The 22,702-nt window shown below is 46.2% G+C and overlaps 1 protein-coding gene across 3 annotated transcripts in view; it reads right to left on the bottom strand.

The window, feature by feature from the left end:
• The window catches only part of LOC114081391 (serine palmitoyltransferase 1-like), a 119,041-nt gene that overhangs the window by 54,164 nt on the left and 42,175 nt on the right, over nt 1-22,702 (bottom strand). Inside the window, exon 6 of one of the 3 annotated variants that reach the window (XR_011704756.1) lies at nt 13,646-13,985. The exons of the other annotated variants lie outside the window; for them this stretch is intronic. The gene's annotated coding sequence lies outside the window, so the exon portion shown is untranslated. The remainder of the gene's footprint in view (nt 1-13,645; nt 13,986-22,702) is intronic. 3 annotated transcript variants of the gene reach the window in all.

Raw genomic sequence — 22,702 nt, 5'->3', positions numbered from 1 at the left:
CACTCCCCTCACAGTGAATCCAAGAGAGATCATGCTCCCCACCCACCAGAGGACTCACTCTGGGCAAACGGCCCACTCTCGCAGGTAGAGGCTGAGGGGAAATCTTTCATTAACCCTGGTGTCCAGAAACTGCTGGAGATACTGATCAGCAAGAGAGCAGAAATGAAAATTTGTAATCTGAAGACAAAGGGTGAATTAGACAACTCCCTGAATAATCTAGGAATGACCATAAAGTCACTGGGCAGGGAACAGGACACCACCATCCCACAACCCTTCTGGAACACAAAAGGCAAGCCAGAGAAGCTTTCTGTTCCTCAGCAGCTCTTTTACACTGAGATTCTGAGCGACCATTTACAGCAGAAATGGAGCCAGTTCTTTTGGGGCTTCCCCATTCTGCACAGCGAGTCCCTGGTGGCTACTGTCAGCATGTCTGAGCCCTCAGCAGACTTTTCCTCCATTGCATTCAATGAAGTACCTAATTACATTCCAGGGCAGGTACAGGCGGCACCTGGGCCACTCTTTGCCTCCCAGTTGCTCCACCCACTTGTCCAACTCCAGCCTGGGACTCCAACCTTGTCCTGGTCCCAGTCCCCACCGCTGGCTCAGATCCACCATCAGGACCATCTCCCATCATCTCTCCCAAGCCTGCCATGCCATCTTCCTCTGAATACTGCCTGTGGATTTCCATGCCCCACAAGCCAAGAGGGGACCCAGTTACTTTCCCCTTCCCTTCAACACCTTAAATATGAACACTTGAGGAAACAACTAGAAATTGGAGAAGCTTTACCTCATTTGTTCCAAAAGTCTCAGAACATCTTTAGCCATCTCACTTCAGAGAACAGGGCCTCCTGTGACCACAAGCCCATCAACAAGCCCCCAGGGGATTTCCCGAGCCTTGATCTTCAAGAGAAACTGGATCAACACCTTCAGAAGAGGTTCATGCTACATCAGTATGGACTACCACCCAATATGGACCCATTTCTGAATCTGACGGAGTCCTGGGATAACATCCCAAAGACAGGTCAGGCAAAGGACAGTTGTGAGTCTTCATGGAACTCAGTGATTCCAGACAACAGGAGCCCTGCTGTACAGAGGGCTGGTTCTGAGAGGCCAGAGATAATACAGGAGGGCACGATTCCCGTGGGTGTTCGGCATTCCAGGCTTGGCTCATACCATGTCTCTGTCCTACCTGGAAGTTCAAACACCCAGAAGGAAACTTGGGGTGGACCAACCTTAAAAGGTGGGGAAGCCTTCAGGAACACCTCCCAGGTGCTCTCCCTCCTTGATGCTAGCGTTCGGCAGGAACTGGAGGCACATGTTACAAGTCTAAGAGTGAGGCACAGGTGGGGCCTACCCCTCAGGGTCCCCAAGCATATTAATATCTTGAAGGTGAGGAACTCTGAGGCTTCACCACCTCCACAGCCTGCCCTTCCCTCTTCAGCCTCCTATGACTCCAGGGCTAACCCCATTGCCCATGATGCCAAGGTCCGGGGAAAACCCACTCAGAAAGGTCCAGGACTGAAGGAGGTAGCACAAACTCCAGTTCCCACCCAGAGGAGTCCTCTCTCTGGCCCCTCTTTTGAGTCCCTGAGCAGAATTCCATCTGGTGACAACGGTGGGCTCCCAGATGCTCCTTCAACTGCACATGAAAGCAGCCTGCCCTCTCAGCCCCACACTTACATTCTCGTGGGCAGAACCTGGCACAATGGTACTGTCCTGGGATCTGCAAGAGACAGTCTGGAACCAAGTCCAAGCCTAGAAATGGGCAGACAGGAATCCCTGGGGACTGGAAGTATGAGCTCACAAGGCTCATGCCACAGCATGTCATCACTTCAGGTAGGACACCAACTTTTAAAGACTGAAGAAGTCAGAGAGCTGGAGGATGATGAGGAGGAGTCTTCTCAATGGGGAATCACCAAGGAAACCAGGAAGACTTCAAACTTCCCTAATGTTCATATTAATTCCCTAGGGAGTTTAGAATCTCAGGGGACCAGTGAAGGACCCCCCCCTTCTATAAGTTCTATTTCCCAGGGCCAAGAATACTCATGCCTGAAAGCACAGACTGAGCCAAAGAACCAGCCTCAAGAACTGGCTACAGGTGTCATCCTGCAAGACTTTGCCACTGACAAGTTTCATCAGGACTGTGCCCCTGAGGTGCTCCTGGCTGCAGACATCCTAGCTTCCCAGGAGAGACAGTCCAACACTCTAAGCATGTCCAGTAGGAGTGCATCAACTTCTCAGTGTGGACTCAGTGAAGACAGCATCCAGGACCTGCAGGGACCCAAGATCCCTGAGCTCCAGGATCCAGGGAAGAGCAGGAGAAATACGTTTAGGCCAACTGCCAAGAGGGTGGACAGCGTGAGGCCCAGGTCAGGAACACAGGGAGAAAGGCTTTCAGAAGGGAGGCCCTCCTGTGCTGCGGAAATGGGCCCCTCTGTCCCAGTTAAGGAGGTAGGGGACACTGTGGGGGACAAGTCCTCCCAGGCTCCTTCAAAGAGAAACTTTGGAGACAGAATAAAGAACTTTCTGCAAAATATCTTCCCCAGTAAAGCCAAAGAGCAGGCAAACTCTCTACCCCAAATCATGATCCCATCAACGACTACCCAAAGCCAAGGGTCAGTCACAAGCCAAGTGCTTATAGACAATGCAGTGTCAGAAGCCCAGGCACTCATGATTACTTTTGGATGGATCATAGATCAGAAAATGATGTTTCATGATGAACATTCGGCCTCAAAGAAAAACACACTTAAAGAGGAACAGCAGGCCTCTATGGGTAGACAATCCCATTATTCTAGCTGTTCCTCCTCCCTGGAACAAAGAAGAGGGATGGGAGCTATGGCTCATGGTCACCAGGCCAGCCTCAGGGTCAGCCATCCTTTGAACAGGTGGATCAGAAACCCGGACAACAATCCGGCCTTGCTGCTTAAGAAGTCTGCAACTCTGCCCAGCCCCTGCCAGCAGAGGTCCAGGGTGGCAGGTATCTCGGGCAACAGTGTCCACTGTCCAAGGCACTGTGCTCTTCAGAGACATTTGCTGTCTCATCAGCATCAACATGCTTCCCACTCCTGTCCTGCTGGGAAGAAGTTTTTCCCACAATTCAGACCACACTGAGAGAAACTGTCCTCCTGTGAGCCCAGCCTTTGTTTGATAATGGCTTATTTCTAATGAGGTGATGATGGCTTAATAACACTGTTTTCTTAAACCAGAGAGCCTTTTGTCTGTGTTTTACTTGGTCACAGGGAAGGGGAGGTCATGTGTGCTCTTTATTAGACTGGATTCTAGAAGAGACTGGACATGCAGGAAGGTGACAGTGGCATTGAGTACCCACCCTTATGTCAGATCCCCTCATATACCCTAGGAATTCATGACTTGATCATTACAGAAAAAAACAGAATGCCTTTGGGACTCGTCAAGATGGGGCAACCCCACAATGACCCCACCCTAAAGTCTAACAGAGCCTTTTCTCTATTCTGAAATTTGTGTGGCTGTAGAGATTGGGGTACAGGTTTACCATGGAACCTAGTAGGTTCCCATGTTCAATAAAGTTGGGGAGGGGGTAGTATCCAGGCCCTGAGTTCAGAGGTGGCTGGAGAGTCCTGCCTAGTGGATACCTTGGCGGGATCAGAGGACACCTGTCCTGAGAATCCCTGCCTTATGGAGCCTAACATGGAGATGGGCCTTGCCAGCTCCTTTTAGCTTAAGGTTCATGCTGTAGCCATGTCACCTGCTTTTGCCCTGTCTTCCTCACTTTCTAGAGCAGTGTCCAGAATAAAAATTGTAGATTGGTGTGTGTCTGGGTGGGAACTGTAAGTTGGCTGCTCAGGGCTGTTTCACTTGCAGCTCGCCACCTCTCAATCTGCCTTATAGCCGACACAAATATGCATGCACTAACCATCTGACAGCGGGGCACAGAGGACAGAAAATGGGATGTGAATTAAAATGGAGCCAAATAAAGAGGCAGAGTAACATGGGGATACCACAGATGATGTGTTTAGCCCGCAACCAGCACTGGCTTCATGAATGAAGGTTCGAAACGTCAGAAACCTCTAGGGAGTTTTGAATTAAAGAGACAGACTCTAATTACCTTTAAACAGGCTCCAGGATGGCTCCTCCTAGCTCCAGCCTCCAGCCACCTATTATGGTAGCATGGTTTACTGAAGAGGCGAGAGAGAGAGAGAGACAGAGACAGAGACAGAGAGAGAACATGCCTGGGAGTGGACTTTTATTGGCGAACAAAAAATTCTGGGGAAAATCCCATCCAATGAAGATTAAGGGGGGCAGTGTCCCAAGGTCAGGGGAGATGGTTGGGTCTTTGGGGTAGTGGCCAGACACGCCTCCACACGGACTAGCCCTGAGAAGGGTGGGGAAAGCTCTGGACAAAAGAGTGCCCAAGCATCTCTCATCCAACCAGGGAGGTGACTCAAATCACGTGCGAGGATGGCCTCCCACAGATGTGGTGGATGGCACAGCCATGGTGGATGGTGCCGACCTCAGGGAGGAGACATTATGGACTCATCCTGGCCCCACACAGACCACAAACCTGGAGAAGCCTCTTGAACAATGACACAGGCAAGAGAGGAAGCAAACCTTTTGGTAGAGAAGATTCGTTTCCTGGCATCATACTGAATAGGGCCTCATGTCTCTGCCTCTCTAATTACAGAAGGGATGAGTTATCAACTGGAGTAGTCAAGAGTAGGGAACTCTAGCTGTGACTCCCAGTTTAGGGACTTTTAGACATACACATGGCCCTAGCACTTCTTCTGCAGTGGAAAGGTGGGGACCTAAAAGGTCAAAGGGGTAGCTTGGGGTCACGACGCAAGATTCTCTAGGCTTCCAGGACTTGTTGTCCAGACTAAAGAAGAAGAGGTGGTTTGGTCAAAACTTGTCATATTAGGGCAGTGACTGTCTAAAAGGTAGGGGTAAGCTGGGTCTGGGGGTAGCACCCAGCAGACTTCTCTGACCGCACTCTGCTTCCAATACAAGCTTCTTCCCAGGGCCTGTCTACACGGGAAAGAGGTAGACCCCACAGGGGAGAGGAAAAGGCATGTCTGCAGAGTGTTGGATGCTGTGGCCCACCTGGGGAAGGCAGCAGCACCACTCCAACGCCCTCTGGCATTTTTGTTCCCTGATGGAGAGGCCTATACCACAAAGTGCCACCAAGGCAGATGACACAGGCATGAACCTCCTCTAATGTCTAAAGATATTCCATATGTAAAGCCAGGCAGTCCCTCCCAAGTGCAAAAACAGGCCCTATAGTGCCGCAGTCCGGCTGGGCAAAATAACCGGGAGGTGACAAGCAACTTGAAGGTTGAAGCGGGAACTGCTTTATTGCTGAGAAACTTAGCGGGAACTGAGTGGGAACTCAAGGTAGCGGGCACCCAAGGTAGCAGGAGCCGCCTTACTGCGGAACAGCAGGGGTATATATACCTTACTGATTACACACAGCTTGTCTCAATTAACATCATCTAGATACAGCAGTCAGCCAATAAGAAATCCCCATCATCTTAATGACTCGGTGGCGTGGCCTCACAAACCACTCCTCCTGGCAAACTGCCAGGCACCATCTTGACTTGATTTGTGGTCCCCAACACTATAGGCCAACTCTGAGCCAGGTCCTGTGCCTTTTTTGATCACAGCAGACCCCAGGGTGGGCCTACCATCAAGAACAGACCCAGGCACAGAATGAGCTAGAATAGAGTCAGGACCTTGAATCTGGCCCTGCTGGGCCCTCTCAGAGTCCAGAGAGGTAGGTTCTCTGGGCAGCGGAGCTGGACGTGGACCTCAGGGATCCTGAGGGGATAATGCCACAGACAGCGACACTGATGGACAGCCAGAGGCACGAGGGAAGAAGTCCTATTGCCCTCTGCTTCTGTCAGCTTTGTCATCCATGAGGGGCAGTAATTCCAACAACCAGGAGACATCCCAGAGACCCCCACACAGACATGTCACAGAATCCTCAGTCAGACACAAGTAAGACCCCCTGGCACATAGCCCTTCACAGACCCAACTTGAAGATGGCACAGAGACCACCATAGAACCTCCAACACAGCAGACACAGAAACAAAGGACCTCCCTCAGATATAGCACCATGTTCAGGGCCCTCACACAGAGATCTCACAGAACCCCTGACACAGACCTCCCCAGAGGGACCTCTGACAGATATCTATACCAAGAGACCTAACACAGAGAATTCACACAACAACCTTTCACTGCCACATGGTCCTCATGCAGTGATCTCTCACGGAGACCTTCCACAGAGTTCCAGACCTTGGGGAAACATCCACAAAGATGTCCTCCACCGGAACTTATCACAGAGACCACCCAGAGACAGTACATAGACATCTCACACAAACACATTGACCTCATGGAGTGTCCTCACAGAGACCTCATACAGACTTTACACAGATTTTGAGAGACCCACAAAGAGATGTCACACCTCGGAATCCCCACAGGGACTGAACAGAGGCCTTTCACAGAAATTTTCTACAGAAAATCCCACATCATTTTTCCTTCATGTGAAACTCCTTAGCCAACTGGAAGCACAAGGACACTGGCCAGACCCCTGAGACACTGAGACACTGAGACACTGTCAGTGTGCCTCCCAGATGGCGTCTCTGCCTGGGAAAATCCTCAGGAACTTCTGTTCCTTTGTAATGCCGTTGCCTCTGAACAGAAGAACTGCAGATTCCAAGTGCGGACCTGAAAAATTCCTCCCTCTGCAGGTTTACACTAGCCTCAACTTTGACCCACAGTTAGAGAATCACAAATTTTAAACACGAATAAAATGCAGCCAACATCCAGTGAGGGAAATCATCTAATTTGTCCAGTATTAGTTATTATCTTCACAAATGTATAAAAGTCACTTTTTTTTGTTGTTTTTAATCTCATTAGAGACAAGAACTGAATTCTGGATTGTTGACTAGTCTGGAAACACGATAAACACCTATAGCAGATGGACTCTAGGGATGATATAAACTAGCAAAGAGCATCTGGACTCACATCGACCTCCCAGGGCCTGAGCACCCACACATTATCCTAGCCACCCACACAAACACAAGGTGAGCAGAAAAGACGGAGAGGAATTTATGGAGTTATAAATAAGTGAGAAAGTAGAATACAGAGAAAGAGAAGTTTCCACTAATAAAGTGTACAGCCTCTCTCCCCCACCTTCCCTCCCCCTCGCTCTCTCGCTCGCTCTCTCTCTCTCTCTCTCTCTCACACACACACACACACACACACACACACACAAATAGACCACAAGTTGAGGAACTGCTACACACTAGGTACCATAGTTAAAGTGGAATAAGTTGTGAATTAAAAGAGAAATAATATTCCTCTACTATGAATTATATAGTGTAGCACAGAAAATACAAAATTACCCCAAACCCCTCAGCCATCCAGCTGTAACTACCATGAGGGACCATAACCACTGGCTTCATCAGGGGAACTGTCAGACCCCCTCTGTACTGAGACTTCGCCCTCTGCCCTCATCCCTCAGAACACTGCTCCACAGGTGCAGGCCTGGAGCACATCGCGGTCTTCTGGGGAGACTGAGGGAATGCTCAGTCTCCCACAAATAGAAACAGATTGGAATGTCAGGAACACGAGTGGGAGACAGAGACCCCATGGACCCCCTGTAATACCCTCCTCATCTAAGCCCAGCATTCTTCCCTCCGTTCCTTCCTTCCCTGTTCACAGAGGCCCCAGAATGCCTACAGAGAAAGCCACGCCTTCCTCAAAATCCTCCTGTGCAATGCACCTGGTTAGAACAACCTCAGGTTCTCACCCAGTGTCTCAAAGTCCTGCAGGGTGTGGCCCCTGGGGGCTCTGTGTCCTCACTCTCACCATGACCCTCCCCCATGACATGCCACCTATGCTGGGGTTTTTCTTGATCCATTCTGGATGCTGTTCCTTCCCAGAAACCCTGCTTGATAACTCTGTGCTTGGAATGCCCACCCCCCAATGCTACAGGGCTCCTTCCCTTCTCAATGGGCTTCTCCCTGAGAGCCCATCCCAAAGATCTCTCCCAGGAGAGCCAGGTCTGTTCTTCCTAGTCCATGCCCCTTCCTGGCCCACTGCTATCCACAGTATTTATGTATTTATTCCAGTCACATCCCTTTCCCTAAGTACAAGGTCATGGGAAGCTGTGTGCCAGAATCAGGCACTTGGAATATGTCCACAAATAAATGATGAATAGTACTCCAGTGAGGAGCTACAGAGTGTGGGTGGAGAGGCCTGGGGAGCTGAAGGAACTGTGCATTTGATTTGTCACAGAGATTACCAGGGCCTGATCCTAGTGTCCTGGCAGAACCCAGCTTTAATGACTGAGACCCATCACCTATCAGCCATTCTCTGTCTCCATACTTTGGACCCTTGGAGGTTGTGGTGACCACTTTTGCTTTCTGTGTCCACTGAGCCCAAGATCCCAGATACTCCATTGAGGTCCTGGTCATCCATGTGCAGGCTACTCAGGGTGGCTGAGACCAGGTGCAGAGGACCTGTAAGCAGTGGGAGCCACAGCACTGAGACCTCACTGGTCAGAGTAAATTGGTGAAATCAGCCCCTGGTACAAGGCTTTGATGTGTCTCAAGAGCCACATCCAGACAGGCCATGTCCTAGGCCACTGCCCAGCTCCTCCTACTCAGACCTGCTCCAGTTAGAGGACAAAGGAATAGTGATGACCTGGATTCATCTGTGCCCTGAGTCCTCTGGCTCTGAGCCCAACTGTCATAGCACATAACCTACTGGGGGCTCAGTATGTACTAACAATGCTGTCCTATCCCCAGTGGCCCTAGAGTCAAAAGTCATCCCCAGGAGGATTATGAACTGAGGACCCAGACCCAAGATGTGGAAGGGTGGCTCTGCAGGGCTCCTGCTCATCAAGGCAAGGACAACATGAGGGTATGGCAGACCCCTTCTGTGGGAACATGGTGCATGGTTTCCTTGGGTTTCTTTCTAGTTCACCTTAGAGAGTTCTTGGTTTTTATAGGAGTTTTTGATACACCTCTACATTTTCTGCAAGTTAAACCAATCATATTCCTTATTGTCATTTTACTTTATTTCCATCCCATCTTTACATTTCTAGAAACCAGTGTCTTCAGAGATGGACCCTCAGTGACTCTACCATTACCACTTTCCCCTCTAGAGAATGCTCATGTGTTTTCCTATTGTTTACTCAGCATCCTCCCCAGACTCTGTCCTTGTGTCCTGGGCCAGGATCAGTAAGGACCTGAGCATGTGACCTAGAGCCACCATTGAGAGCCTCAGGCCCCAAGAACAGAGGCCTGTGCCAGAAGATTTTCCCTGGAGTGTGCATCAGGGTGCCTCAAATAGGTCAGCAGAATAAGCTGAAATTAAGTAACTACCACCAGTAACTTGTGTTCCATTGAGCTTGTTTCTTATCTCCTTCCATGTAAAGGAGTATTTTAAGGAAAGCACTTCAGAGTCAGCTGCAGCAGTGCTGGCCTTCCCAGCAAAGACATGATTTCAAAGGAAGGTCATGGGCAATGGAGATTAGCTGTGATTCATGACCAGGGAGATGTTTTAAAACATCAGCAAACCTGCTCTACTGGAACTGAGCACAACTATCACATGATGGGAAGTTCATTTTGCAGGTGATTCATTTGGATTTTAGCAACCCAAACAAACTATGAGCACAGTTTAATATGTATAAGAATCATGAACTTCCAATGGTGTGCACACTGTTTCATTTAATATCAGAAACAAATACTATAACTATTCCTGTTTATTTCCTCACTCTCATTTCCACCATAAAGGAAAGTCATTTCCATGCAATTAGGCCAAGGATGATTAGATTAAGATAATCAATCAAGAACTAACTTGAATGAAAAAAAAAAGCTGAACCAATTGAAGACTTAAGTAGAAGCTTTTAAAATATTTTATAAAACATGAGGTTTTCTGTTTTAGTCAGCTGTTTTTTTTTCCGCTGCTGTGCCTAAAGGAACTGATCAGAACTGTAAAGGAGAAAAAGTTTATTTGAGGGCTCACAGTTTCTGAGGTCTCAGTCTACAGAAGTCTGGCTCCATTCCTTGGGGCTCAAGGCGATGCAGAACATTATGGCAGAAGAGTGTGTCCGAGGAAAGCATCTCACATGGTGATCAGAAAGTGGAGAGAGAGTCCACTTTCCAGATACAAAATACATACCCTATAGCCACTTCAACAGTGAATCTCCCTCCCGCTACCCCCTACCTCTTCATTACCACTCAGTTAATCCCTATCAGTGGATTGATTTACTGACTGGGTTAATAATCTCACAACCCAGTTATCTCTTCTGATCCTTCTAGCACTGTCTCACACATGGGCTTTTGGGGGATATCTCACATCCGAACTATAACGTTTTCCTATTGCCATCTCCTTTCCCATTGCCATCAGGATCCTAACCCATAGCCTTCTCCCGTCCCTTCACCATCTCCTGTCTCATCACCTTCTTCTGTTCTATTGCCATCTCCTGTCCCAGCAGTCTCAGGCCATGTTCTGTCCACCTGTCCCATCGCATCCCTCTCCTGGTAGCAGATGGCTGCCAGAGTCTCATGTTCTCCAACTCTTCACACAGTGAATCCCAGAGAGATCATGTTTCCCACCCACCAGAGGATGCATTCTGTGCAAACCACACATGCTTTCAGGTAGAGACCAAAGGTACCTCTTTCATTAACTCTGTTGTCCAGAAACTGCAGGAAATACTGGTGAGCAAAAGAACAGAACTGAAAATTTGTACATTGAGAACAAAAAGGTATCAGATGACCCCCTTTATTCTGTGGGGAGCACAGTACAGCCACTGGGTTATGAGCAGGACACTACCACCACCCCCCCCCAACCCTTCTGGAACACAAAAGTCAAACCACAGCAGCTTTCTGTTCCTCAGCAGCTTTTTTACCCAAGGTTTTGGGAGAGCACTTACAGCAGAAATGCTGTCAGCTTTTGTGTGAGCCTTCTAAACAGCAAGGCTCTGGTGCCCACTATAGGGACTCCCACTAGGCATTCTTCCATTTTATTCTTTAATTCCATCTCAGTCAAATTAAAACTAAGGAGCCTGTATGACTCTTTTCTCTCAGCTCTTGCTCCACCATGTAGTCAAACCTCAAACTGACTCCAACCTTATCCTGGCCTCAGGCCCCACCACTGGCACAGATTCAGAACAAGGGCCATCTCACATTGTCTCCCCAAATCCCATCAGCCATTCACCTCTGAATAGTTCCTGTTGCATTTCGTGCCCTACAACCCTACAACCCAAGAAGGGGATGCAATGTCCTGTTCTAATTGCTGTTTAACACTCAGAACATCACCCTTTGAAGAATCAACTAAAAAGTATGAGAGCTTTACCCTATGTGAGCAAAACATCTCAGGAAATCTTTAGACAACTCACAGCCAGCACATGGCCTCCCAGAAACACAGTCCACTGCCAGACTCCCAAGTTATTTTATCACTAATTAGCACCAGAAGAAACTGGAGTAACCACCTTTGAGAAGAGGTTCACCCAGCACTGGTGTGGAATATTCCATAAGATCCAGCTATCTCCAGACCCAATGGAGCCCAGGGTAAAATTGCCAATATGGCAAAAGACAATTATGGATCTTTCTGGAGTTCCATGATTCTAGATGATAGCAGTCAGAAGGGTAGGGAACCTAGAAATAGTACAGGTAAGGAAGTACCTGGGCAATGTTCTGGGGGCATAATCTGAGAATGATCCTAAAATAGCTTCCCAATGAAGGTTCTAGAAGTCATCTCTGAGACAAAGTCAGGAAGGGACTTGATCAGATTCTCAAAAAGTGACTCAGGAAATGATTCATCAAGAGATCCAGAAAAGAAGCATACAGATACCTTGCAAGTTCATTCAAGGAGGAAGTTGGAGCAGATCAAAGGGGCATGATTCCTGTGGGCAGGTGTCATTCAAGGTTTGCAACCTATCAGGTGTCTGCACCACCTGAAAACTCAAAGACTCACAAGGAACCTGGGGATGGACCATCCTTGAAAGGTGGGGAGACCTGCAGGAACACTTCACGGAGCCCTCCCTCCTGGACGCCGGCACTCCTCAGGTGCTGGCAGCACACATTAAAGTCTCTGTGTGAGGCACAGGGGGGGCCTGCCCTTCAAGGTCCTCAAGCACATAAATCTCTTCAAGTTGAGAAAGTCTCAAGCCTCAGCCCTTCCTTTGTTTGCCCCTCCCTCATCAGCCTTCTGTGACTCCAGGGCTGATTCCTTTGTCCACGATGCCAAGGTCCTGGGAGAACCCACTCAGAAGGGTCTCACCCTGAAGAATCCTCTCCCTGGAACCTCACTTGAGGGTCAGAGCAGGACTCCATCTGGTGACAACTGTGGGCCCTCAGAGGACCTCCAACTGGACATGGGAGCAGCCTGCCCTTTCAGTGCCCCCAGTTAAGTTCTTGTGGCCACAACTTGGCAGAGCAATATCATCCTGGGGTCTGGGAGGGGCAGCCTGGAGCCAAGTCCAAGCCCAGAATAGGGCAGACAGACAGGAGCCACTGGAGAGAGGGGTGTGGGCTCACAAGACCGTGCCTCAGCATGTCAACCCTAGATCAATGGAGAGTCCCAAACTTCAAAGGCCAAAGAAATCGGGGAGACAGAGAAGGCTCAGGAGGAGCCCTCTGAAGAGGTAGTCATCATGTGAACCAGTAAGATGTCCAACTCCCAAACTGTTCATGTGAATCTGAGGAGTTCTGGGACCAGTAAATCCCCTCCTCATCTTGAAGTTCCACTTCCCAAGACCCAGAATACTCCTGCCTGAGAACAGATGCTGAGCAAGAGAACCAGCCTCAAGATCTTCAAGACGGTGCCACTGGTGTGTTCCTTTAGGACTGTTCTCTTGACATCTGGCTTCCCAGAAAACTCTGTCCACCTTCCTGAACATATCCAGCAGCAGTGTGTCAACATCCCAGGGGACGTGTCATCTCCTAATCAGCAAAAAGAGCAGCCAGGACCTGCAAGAGCCCAAGATACTGAACTTGCAGGGCCCAAGAAAAACAAGAGGAACATGGCTGGTCCCACTGGCAAGACAGAGGGCTGTGTGTGCCCAGGTCAGGAATACAGGAAGGACAGTGTTCAGGAGGGAAGCCCTCCCATGCTGGTGCGTGTGCCTCCTGCCCAGGTCAAGAAAACAGGAGACACTGTGGGGACAAGTCTTCTGAGCCTCCCTCCAGAGAAAGGACAGGCTCCTTCAGAGATGCACTTCAGGAACAGGATAAGGAACTTTCTGCAATACATTCTCCTCAATAAAGGAAAAGGGGTGGCACATTTCTTGAAAAATAAATCCCCATCAGCCATTTCCCAATGCTCATGTTAGTAGCAGGCACAAAGTTGATAGACAGGGGGAAGCTGATGCCAGATACTCATAACCATTGTTGCATGGATCCTAGAGGAGAAAATGGGCCTGCTGCATAACCTTTCTACCTCAAAGGATAATTAGCACAAAGAGGAACTCCAGATCCTGGTTGGTAGATATTCCTGTGACCATAAGGGACCCTCACCCCAGAGCAAAGGGGAGTGATGTGTAATTTGGCCTGTGGTCATCAAGCTGGCCTGAGGGCCACAGCCTTCGGGCCAAGAAGAGATGAATCAGAGACAAGGAGAGCAACCAGGCCCTGCTGCCCAGGCTGTCTGCACCACTCACCAGCCCCTGCCAGCATAGGCCTAGGGCAGCAGGTGTCTTGGGCCACCATGTCCACTGTCACAGGCACCGCTGTCTTCAGAGAAGTCTGTTGTCTGGTGAATAACATCATGTTTCTCACTTCTTTGCTGTTGGGAAATCTTTTCCCAAAGAAACAGTTCATTCCATGTGGAGGAAAAGGCATGTTGTCATGACCACATCTGCTGTGTGCTAAGGGCTCTTCCTACAGAGATGTCTATTGCTTCCTAATACATGCTCTTCTCATCTGAGGTACTGTCTTCTCTCTGTGTTATGGTGGGGCGCAGGGAAGGGGGTCGGCATCTGTTCTTCCTCCCAGTGGGTTCTAGAAGGGAGGGGAAAAGCAGAGAGGTAAAAGTGACATTGAGGACCACCCTCACCCCAGATCCCCTCATTGTATCATGTATCCATCATTTGGTCATCACATAGACAAATAACAGAAAACTCTGGAGACTTGCCAGTATAAGGCAACCCTCCAAAAAACACACCCAATATCTGGCTCAACTTCCCTCCCTTCTTTCCCCCTCCCTTGAACTTTGGGCATCTGTGGGGACAGGTGGCTTCACATACTACAAAATGGGCACAGGAAAGTTATGGAGGGGCTTAGTGTGCTGGCCCTGAGTTCAGAGGTGGGGGAGTCTAATCTCTCATATCTTTGTGTGGGGTGGGGTAGTGGGTATGGTCCTGGGGACTGAACTCATGGCTCTCTGCCACAGAGCTATACCCTCAGCCCTTTTAGTTTTTGTTTTTTTTTTTTGTATTTTGAGGCAGGGTCTCGTTAAGCTGCTGAGACTGGCCTCAAACTTGGAATCATCCTGCCTCAGCCTTCTGAGGATCTGAGATTACAAGTCTGCCTTAGGAACTCTGCTTTGCCTGATAGAGGCTGGCATGGAAATGGGCCCCAAAAGCCGCTGTCAGTTCAGTCCTTATGATATGGCCATGTCACCCATCTCTGCCCCTGCTTTCTTTACGCTCAAGAGCACTGGCCAGGACAGCACATGGAGCACCACATGTGTGGGTGTGGGAACTGTGACTTGACTGCTAAGGGCCATTTAGGTGTAACACCCCTGTCCATGGTCCACTGTACTCCCCTTGGGGCCCAACTAGGCATACAATAACAATCTCCAGACTCCCGCAGTGGTGCATGCCTGCAATCCCAGCTGACACAGGCTGCAAGTTCAAAGCCATCCTCAGAAACTTAGCAAGGCCCTAAGCAACTTAGAGAGACCCTGTCTCTAAATAAAAAATATTAAAAGGGGCTGGGGCTGGGGCTCAGTGGGTAGGTGCCCCTAGGTTCAACCCCCATAAATAAATAAACAAACAAACAAATAAATAAATAAATAGGCCATGTATAGTGGGGCACAGTGAGCAGAGAGTGGGATGTGGAGAATTAGAAAGAATGGAGCCAAGGAAGGAAGCAGAGTAGCGTGGGCTTGGCATACAGGTGGATGAGAAGCACAGCAGCCTGGGAAAAGGACAAAGGAACATAGGGGGATGTGCCACTCCCCCTGGCACCACTCCGGGGCTCTCAGCCCTATTTGTTCCCTGATGGAGTCCTATGCAGGAGGTGCCACCAAGGAAGATGATGTGGGCATGACCCTGCTCTGATGCTTCACAGTACTACATATGCGGGTGGGGTCAGAGAGTCCTTCCTGGTGCAGGCAGAGGTCCTACAGGCCACTCCTGAGCCAAGTCCCGTCCCTTCATTGATCATAGCAGACCACAGAGTGGGTCCACCATCAAGAATAGACCCAGAAAGCAGATGGAATAGAAGAGAATTAGTTCCTTGAATCTGGCCCCTTTGGGTCCTCTCAGAGCCTAGAGAGGCAGGTTCCTACTGCAGAGGAGCTGGATGTGGACCCCAAGGATCCTGACGGGATAATGCCACAGACAGTGACACTGAGGGACAGCCAGAAGCATGAGGGAGAAGTCATTGTGCCCTCTGCTCTGTCACCTCTGTATCTATGAAGGGCAGTAATGCCGACAATCAGTAGACCCCACAGAGACACATGGGTATGAGACCCCCAGAGAATCCTCTGTCAGACACAAGTTAGATCTTTCCACTTAGCTCTTCAGAGACCCAAGTAAATGACTGCCCCAGAGACCACCAAAGAACCTCCAACACAGTAGTTACAGACACCCAAGGACATCCCTCAGAAATAATACCAACTTCAGAGCCTCATGCAGATATCTCACAGAACCCCTGACACAGACTTCCCAGAGAGACCTCTGATGGAGGCTTGTACCAGGAGAGACCTAACAGACCTGCCATAGCCTTTCACTGCTACATGGTCCTCCCAGAGACCTCCCTTAAAGTTCCAGACCCTGGAGAAACATCTCCACAGAGATTCTTCACCACAAAGAACTCACCACAGAGACCACCAAGACACAGTACAGAGATATCTCAGAACAGAGACCACATGGAGGGTCTTCACACAGAGACCTCATACAGACGTTACACAGATTCTGAGAGACTCACACGAAGACATCTCACAGACACCTCACAAAGTTCCCACAGAGAATTGACACACACTGACTTCCCACAGACACCCCACATCCTTTCTTCCTTCTCAGTGGATCTGAAAACACTCAGCCAACTGGAAACACAAGAGTGTCCACCCAAGCCTTGTTCTCTAGCCAGAATCCTGAAACACTGAGACACTCTCAACACAGCCCCCCAAATGGTCTTCTCTGCTTAGGAAAATCTTCAAGAACTTCTGTTCCTTTGTAATGTCACAGCATTCTAACAGGAAAAAGAAAACTGCAGATTCCAAGTGTGGACCTGAAAAACTCCTTCCTTTACAGGTTTTTACTAGCCTCAGCTCTAACCCACAGTTGTTATGGTCATTAACCAAAGAAATATTAAATTTCCATAAATTACTGAGTTGTGCTAGTGACCACGATTGTGAGCAAGGTGAACATTCTGATTTCTTTATCTTGCTAACCTACTAAAATTAATAAATAAAGTGATAATGGGAAAACCCAAATAATCTAAATATATTTTATCCCATTTTATTAATGTTTATTTACTAATGCCAATGGGATTGATTCCAGTTAACAAAATACTTTTCCAAAATATTCCCTGAAATAATATTGGTAACAGATTACTAAACTTATATGTATAATAAATATGGTTTTCTTAGAATTTACTTTCAATAATGCTCAGATTCTCTAACAACAATTCTCAGAATTATGCAGAGGTAAGGCATATTTTCTAGTTAAAAAGATTATCTGCCCTGCACCCTCCCTCCTCCTTTAGTAGTGCCATAGATTTCAGGTTTATTTTTCTTTTTCCTCTACAAGAAAGGATAAACCCACAGCCCAGTGAAATGGCAGTTTCTCCCTTCCATTCTCTTCCATCCGATGCAGCCAAGGATACCTGCACAGGGCTGGCACCGCCCTGGGTGTGGATGACACACTCCATATTTCCCAAAGGCAGGAGTGAGTCCTTCCACAGTTCTCCTTTGCACAAGGGGCTTTTCATGCTAACCTGTTAACAACAAGCTGATGAAAGGGTGCTCCTGAGATGTCTACTTCTCTCTGTTTATTAACATTGTTCATAAGGACAACTGCAGCTTTCCCAAAGAGAATATCAGGCATCTATCAGCTTTAGAGTGTATGTGCTCCCCCACAAACAGAAGGTTTGTCCTTTCCACAGGGAACTGTGGATTATCCCACGGAAGGTGGAGAACAACTAACAACCACCTGCCCCAGGAGCTGCTCCCTGGGTGAGGAAAGGGGCCTGTTTCCTGCATTTAGAATCAGTAGTAAACACTAGTCCCTGCCAAGGGCCCCCTGAGCATATCTGTAGGGTCAGGAGTCCTGGCCACACTCCCAGAGAGTCCAGAAACCCATATGGGTCAGGAAAAGAGGCCATGCTAGCAGGTTTGAGCATCACTCCCCACCCACACCCACTGTGTGATCCGGGGCAAGCTTCTTATTTCCACATCTGAATCCTAAGAACATGGCGATTTACTTAATTCATGCAAAACGGTGGGCACTGTGTCTGGTTAGTGATACCTGTGGGCCGTCATTATCATCTCGGCCCCAGGCTCACTGTCAGCAAATCAGTTACAGAGGTGCCAGTCAGGTCCTCTCTCCAGGTATATTCCAGTGCACCCTGAGCACCCCACTTGAGACAGACGGCACCTCTAAGCAGGTCAGAATTTAGTCTCAGTCACTGCTCAAGAGAAGCCAAGTCAGGATGCTCCCCAGCCCAAGTGCCACAGTCACAGTGCACAGAAGGAGTGTTCCCAGTGTACGGAACTTCAGATGATCTGGGAGGGCTCGTGCCCTGCCACTTCATGTTTCCCATGGGCTCTGGGCCCAGGTAAATAACTGTTATACAGTACTGTAAAGGGAATAACAGCAAGGAAAAAAGTCTGTGTTCAATACAGACAAATCATTCTTTCTCAATATTTTTGATTGGAGGTTAGTTGCATCCATAGACGAGGACTGCAGATAAAGAAGGTTAACAGTATATATTATAAAAATCACAGCATATTATACAAAAGGGACTGCTCAGCATTTAATACAAATAAAAGCCTCTGTTGCTAATGGCTCTGCTATGACCCTCAGAGTAAGTTCAGTGCTACTGTCAGGATAATGGCATTTCCAAGGTCCTCTTCACAATGCTTCATTTCTTGCAGCTGTGATTAGTTTACCACTGGTTTTACTAGTCAGTTGGCAGATGAAGTCCTGCTACAAGAGCATGAAATCTATCAGGGTCCTACTTACTCCCATCATAGTATGCAGGTTCTTGGCAGGAACCTTCTTAAGCCACAAGGCCATGCTGGGTTGTTCAATGATAACTAGACAACGACATCAGCAAGTCCTATAGAGGGACACCCACAGCTGGGATCACCAACCTCTGCTTAGAGGGAATAATTGTAGAGACCTCCCCCCCCCTCTTCAGACCTTCTGCATGGAGGATGCTCCTCTTCACTTGCAGATCCCAGATCCATGAGGACCTGGACTGTCAAGGATCAGGGAGGTACCCTACCACCTGCTCACTAACAATGAGGAAAATAAGGATGCCCCTTCTGCTTGATATGCACACACAGGTCCCCACACAAGCTGCCTGTACTGCACGGCTCCTGGAACTGCTCTGAGGCCCAGGAGATGCTGCTTTATAGGGACAATCTTCAACTTTATACATTTATGGAGCCTCTAAATAAACAAAACACTGATATTCCCAAATCCAAATCTTTGTTTTGTGTTGGCCAAGTATAAAAGCAAAATATTTAAAATAAAACAGAAAGTTAAAAACAACTGAATTTATGACATTCATTTCTTAAATGTAAGTAAATTTTAATGCAAACTTTAAGAAGGGCATAATCTCAGAATTGAGGACAGCACTTTTAATTGGACACATTTTACTTAAGACAAACCTGTCACATCATTCTTGTTGCTCTCATTCCCCATAGACTTGAACCCACATTGACACTGGCTTCCATTAGGCCAACTGGTAGAAAAATGCTAAATGACTCCATTTTATTCAACAGTATTGACAAGACACACTGATGTTTCGTCACATCCTTTTGGGATGACAGGTGCTGGTGGGGGTGGCCTAATGTAGTGAGATGGGAACCAATGTGTGTTTAAGCTTCTAGCATGTCTCTAAACTGATCACATATTTACAGTATCAATTATACAATTTCATTATAAACATCAGATTGGCCTCATGGGTAAATAAAATCGGAATTTAGTGACATCACACTATTTTTTTCTAGGTTATGTCACATGGATTCATAATTCATAATATTCTGTACAATTATTTTAGATTTTGGATTTATAGTCTATGGATATTAAATCTGACATTTTACACAGTACTATTCATTTTATCAAGCAATCTACCACTTGACTAGTCCTAGAGACCCTGGTTGTCCCTGGGCTGTTTACTAACTGACTTATGCATGAGGTCACTTATCGTCACTTGCTGGGGAAACAAAGGCAGAGCTTCTCTAGCCATGCCACCCCACCCTCATCCGTAGGCCCCATGAGCACCCCTGCTACAAACACTGTGGTGGCCCTAAGACCCTGATGCTCGCCAGAGACAACCAATCTCTCCACACCTGCCTATTATGGTTGAGTTATGTGCCCCCAAACTCATATGTGGTCTCAACCACCAATACTTCAGAATGGAACTGTATTTGGCAATAGGGCCTTTAAAGAAGTAATTAAGGTAAACTAAGGTCCATATGCTTGACTATAATCCATTCCGACTGGTGATATTTAAAAAGAAGAAAGTCTGGGTAAAGGAGTAGCATGCCAAACAAGACTACTATATCCAGAAGTGTTAGTCTTCAAGAAAACAGGGGAGATAAAGACTTTGGATAAAAATAAATTGAGGGAAGGCATGACCACTAGACCAGCATCACTGAAGATACTTGTGATAGTTTGGATCCAGAATGTCCCCAAAGGCCCCAGTACAGTAGTATTCAGAGGTGGGGCTTTTAGGAAAAAATTGAATCAAGAGGACTCTGACCTCCTAAGTGGATTAATCCATCAATGGCTTCATAATATGAATGGATTACTGGGAAGTGGTGAAAACTGTAGGAAGTGGGGTCTAGTTGAAAGGAGTAGGTCCTTGGGGGCAGGCCCTTGTGGAATATGTCTTGTCACCAGACCCTTCCTGTCCCTCTCTCTGCTTCCCAGCTGCCAGGAGGTGAGCAACTTTCCTCTGCCAAGCCCATCTGCTATGATGTTCTGCCTCACCTTAGGCACAAAGGAATGGAGCTGGCCAACCACAGAATGAAACCTCTGTAACCATGAGGCAAAATAAATCTTCCTTTCTTTAAAGAGTTTTCTCAGGTATTGTGTCAAAGTGATGAAAAGCTAAGATAGTACAAAAGGGAATACTGTACCCAGAGGAGGAAGGGAGATAAAATAGTCAGCAAATGTGAGAAAGTGAATCCCACTAAAGGAGCAGACATTAGAAATAGTATAGAATCATACATTATCTAAATAGTAAACCATCAAACTTCCAAGATGAATAAGATAGGAAGAAAAAAAACATAAAATATTCAAAACCACAGAAGTAAAAAAGAACAAAATGACTGGAACAAGTACATACCTTTTGATAATCACCATGAATGTAAATATTATTAATTTTCCATATATGTAGATTGGCTAAATGGATTAAAAAATAGGACCTAACAATATGCTGCCTACAAGAAACTGACCTCGCATACGAAACCATACACACAATGATAGTGAAAGGATGGAAAATGATGCTCCCAGTAAAGGGAATCCAAAAGCAAAAAGGAGTAGCTACATTTATAACTGACAAAACAAGACTTTAAAACAAAATCAGAAGAGAAAAGGAGGTCACTATGTATTGATCAAGGGAACAATTCATCACAAAGATATAATCATTATAAATGCATTAGCAACGAGTCTTAGAGCACCCAATTTTAAAAAACAAACATGATTAGAGATGAATGGAAAGATAGGCCACAATAAATACATCATCCAGACTAAAAAATCAACAAAGAAACATCAGATTTACATTATACTATAAATTAAATAGACTTAACAAACATCTACAAAATATTACATCCAACAGTTGTAAAATACACATTATTTTCTTCAGCACAAAATATGTTTTCCAGAATAGACCATATATTAGATTATGGAAGAACTCCTACCAAATGTTTTCTAAATGAAATAATTTCTTGTATTTTATCTGATCACAATAAAAAGAAAATATAAATAACTGCAGAAATCCCAAATACACAGAGAAATTGAGCAATACACTATTAAATGAACAGTAGATTATAGAAGAAATCAGAGGGTAAATTTTAAAACTTCTTGAATCAAATTAAATGTAACCATAACACACCAGAACAAGGAAAGCAGTGCTAATAGGCAAGCTTATAGCAATGAATGCCTATATCAAAAAATAAAAACAGAACTAAATAATGCCATGATTCATCATACTGTCTTATAAAAACAAAAACAAACCAAATCCATGGAAGAAAATAAATAGTAAAGATCAGAGAAAAAATAAATAAATTAGAGACTAAAAGAATAATATAAAGCATCAATACAACAAACAGTTGCTTCTTTGAAACAATAATATTGACAAACCCTTAGCTAAACTGACAAAAAGAAAGAGAAGGACCAAGGAAATAAAGTTAGACTTAAAAAAGGAGTCTTAAAAATAGAAAAGAGTGAAATTCAAATGATCATTAGGGAAAGTTTGAAAAACTCTGTGCCTAATAAATTAGAAAATCTAGAAGAAATGGGAAAATTTCTGGACACATATAACTTATCAAAATTCAACAAAGAGGATACAAAATACCTGGATATATTGATGACAATAAATGAGATTGAAGCAGTAATAAAAAGTTTTCAGATTAAAAGAAGAAAAAAAATGATCCTAGGACCAGATGTAATCATTGCTGAATCTTACCAAAGTTTTTAAGAACTAACACCAATGCTGCTTAACTTAATTCATAAAACAGGGAAAGGAAGCTTTCAAACTCATTCTATAAAGTCAATATTGCCTTGCTAACAAATCTATAAAGGACACAACAGAAAAAGACACTATAGACCAATATCTCTGATAAATATAGATACAAAAATCTTCAAGTATTTTAACTTTCAGATTCAATTTAATAGCACTTAAAAAGATAATGCAATAAAAAATATAACACCATGATTGGGTTTGTTTCATTCCAAGGATGCAAGAATGATCCAACAAACACAAATCAATAAATGTAATACAGCATATAAATAAAATCAAGGACAAAAATCATATGATTATCTCAACAGATGAAAACAATTCAGCATCCTCATTATGACGAAAACCCTGAATAAATTACACATGGTGGGATCATGTCTCAACATCATAAAGGCTATACATCATATTATCTGAGAAAAGCTGAAAGCACTTCCTATAAGATCAGGAACGAGACAAAGATGCCCTCTCTCACTAACCTTATTCAACACCAGAAATTTTAGCCAGAGAAATTAGGCAAGAGAAAGTAAATGGTTTACAAACATTAAAGTAGGAAGTCAAATTATCCTAGCTTGCTG

The sequence above is a fragment of the Marmota flaviventris genome, chromosome 16 (genome assembly GCF_047511675.1).
Source record: "Marmota flaviventris isolate mMarFla1 chromosome 16, mMarFla1.hap1, whole genome shotgun sequence".
Classification (NCBI taxonomy): Eukaryota; Metazoa; Chordata; class Mammalia; order Rodentia; family Sciuridae; genus Marmota; species Marmota flaviventris.
The sequence above is the reverse complement of the archived record's forward strand: the minus strand, read 5'-3'. Positions and strand labels throughout refer to the sequence as shown.